This window comes from Myotis brandtii, unplaced genomic scaffold (genome assembly GCF_000412655.1).
Source record: "Myotis brandtii unplaced genomic scaffold, ASM41265v1 scaffold112, whole genome shotgun sequence".
Classification (NCBI taxonomy): domain Eukaryota; kingdom Metazoa; phylum Chordata; class Mammalia; order Chiroptera; family Vespertilionidae; genus Myotis; species Myotis brandtii.
Window position 1 is genome coordinate 9,542,515 of NW_005353838.1, and position 2,771 is coordinate 9,545,285.

The 2,771-nt window shown below is 39.8% G+C and overlaps 1 long non-coding RNA gene across 1 annotated transcript in view; it reads right to left on the reverse strand.

The window, feature by feature from the left end:
- Positions 1 to 2,771, reverse strand: part of LOC102246372 — a 95,342-nt gene extending 92,571 nt beyond the window's left edge. Inside the window, exon 1 of the long non-coding RNA XR_001363719.1 lies at positions 2,749 to 2,771. This is a non-coding gene — a long non-coding RNA (uncharacterized LOC102246372). The remainder of the gene's footprint in view (positions 1 to 2,748) is intronic.

Consider the following 2,771-nt stretch of genomic DNA (forward strand, 5'->3'; position numbering starts at 1 on the left):
TAAAGGCATGGGGTGGGGTGGGAACTGGGTGGAGGGGAGCTATGGGGAGAAAAAAGAGGAACAACTGTAATAATCTGAACAATAAAGACTTATTAAAAAAAGATTCCATTTATATAAATGCAAACAAAGAAATAAGGACTGCATGCTCAATCATTAAAACTCGAAAGAAAAACAAGAAAAATGCATTTCATAAAACTCAGGACAGTGGTTATTGATGCCAGGTGGCAGAGAGTTAAGTGATTGGGAAGGAGGGCATAGGGGAACTTGCTGGAGGCTAGTAGTGTTCTATTTCTCTAGCTAGATAAAAGTTACATGGGTGTTTGATCTGTGATAATTTATGACTTGTTTATTTTTGTCTGTTTGATTTTTATAATAAAAATATGTGTGGCCCAGCTGGTGTGGCTCAGTTGGTTGAGTGTCGTCCAATGCACTAGGAAATCACCGGTTGGATTTAAGGTCAGGGTACATGCCCAGGTTGCGGGCTTGATCCCCAGTAGGGGGCATGCAGGAGGCAGTTGATCTATTTGCTCTTGGGCATCCATGTTTCTATCTCTCTCTCCCTTTCCCTTCCTCTCTCTGAAATCAATGAAAACATATTTAAAAATGTGTTAAAATGCTAGAATTCCTTTATTCATGGATTACTTAGCACTCTGAAGATGAGTAATAAAAATCAGAGCAGTAAAGAAATTTAGTACATATTTTAGGAGCTAATCTATCCTATTTAGACTTTTTGCTTCATATTAGAAGAGAGAAATGTCATAAATGCAAATAAAGCTTACTTCATTTAAAATTCGACATGTCATTGTTTCATCGCTTGTTTCTGTACATGTGGTCAGTTCTCCATTGGATCTAGATTATTAAGGTCCACATGTTCCCAAGACTCAGCAGAACAGGTTCGTTGATGCCCTCCTGAATAGTAGTATATTCACTGTGGTTTTGCTTTTGTGGGAATCATAAGCATCTCAAAGGATCATGCTTCATGTGAAACATTTGTCCCTCTTAAGTAGCATGAAATAAATTTCAGGGTACTCTGCTTGGGCTTTGCCCTTGTAAGAAGAAGGGGTAGGAAAGTCTTCACCAAGGTCAACTACATCACACTTATTCTACCTAATAGTATAATAGTTTTCCCCCACATATATATCTCAATTCCTAATTAGCCTGATTATACCACATGGATGAGACATTGACTTAAATACTTTTGCATCTCATAGGACAAAGTAAAGAATTAGGTATATAAAATAGGCTTAAACAAATGCTTTTATTGCCTGTATGTTTTTCATTACTCTGCACATATTTGAAACATAAATCAGTAGTTTTTCCACTGGTACATAATTTTGGTTTACATCAAGCTTTTCATCACTCAGGAAAAAAGAATATTTGTTATCCTATTGATATCTGCAAAATTTATAAATATGCCTCCTGAAAGTTGGCAAAATGCATGTCCATACCTCAATTTGGACAAGACTGAAGAAGTCAGTTAACTACATTTACATTTAAAGCATGCCAGTGGTGTTAGCTTGAGCTCTCTGGAAGTCAAGCAAAAATTAACAAACCCATCTCATTCCCAAAAGCATTTTGGCAAGAAATCTACTAATTTACATGATTACAAGCAAATATGTTAGTTGGTGTTTTAACGCTTGTTCTAGTTAACACCTGGAAAGGATGTGAAAACCTTGATGACTAAAGTTGCTGAACTCTTGAAATTGAGGAGCCTTTCTCAACAATTTACTCCTCCTCTTGTCCCTTTTCTTCACTCCTAGTCCATTTGAAATAGCCAATGGCTTCCTCTAGGAAGAGTACAATGATTAGAAGCAGCAGCTAAACAAGAGTTGGGCTCACTGATTCTAGAGTTAGACTAGATATTTAAGACTGAACTATCTCTTAAGATCTGTACAAACCAAGTCCTCCTACTGCCTGAATTTTTCAGCACTAAAGCATTCTTTTGTATTAGTCATATAACTCCTCAAATGTTTTAAGTTTTTCGCAAGAGCCAGTGTTAGAAAGAAGGTGGTTATTCAGAAAGGAGGTACCATTCCCAAGACATTATGCACATTATGCAGAAAGAAACTTTAATTCTGATGGTCAGGTCTGAAATCTAATCCACTGCTGAAACGATTATGGAGAACTGTCCTTTGAGATCCCCCTAATTTTACCAAGTGCCACTCCCCAGAAATGAAATCAATCTGTAGATAAGCAAGAAGTTTTGGAATTTTATCTGTAGCAAAAAAAAAAGAAAAAAAAAGTTGGGTAATTTTATCTGTAGCAATAAAAAACTGTCTGGCAGAAATGGAAAGAGACCATAGGTTGCAACTCCGCTTTAGCATTTACCAGCTGCCTGACTGACCTAGGGCGAATCAGTGTCTCTGGAGCTTCTTTTTTTTCATCTATAAAATGTGAATTACTTGAGATCTAGCCTCCAGCACAGCGGGAGGCACGAAGCAGGCGATGAGAGCATGACCGCTATACTGGTTATAGGGAAGGAATCCGTTTTGAGTTACTTTAGTGTCTCTGCAGGGAGTGAGGGCAGAAGGGGAGCAGTGTTAGCTTATGCAGGGAAAGGATGCTGCTGGTTCTGTCAGGTCCAGTAGCACCGCCCACGCCTCTCGATCCGAGGTTTCTGCCCCCACAAGCTACTCCCGAGGCCCAGGGCACTACCTTGGGTACTAGGGCAACTCGGGGGCGTTTGTGGTTTGGGTCCCGGTCCAGCCCAGCCCGAGCTGGGCCAGTCCGGGGACAGTTCTAACTCACCTGCTGGGCAGGTGCACACGTTC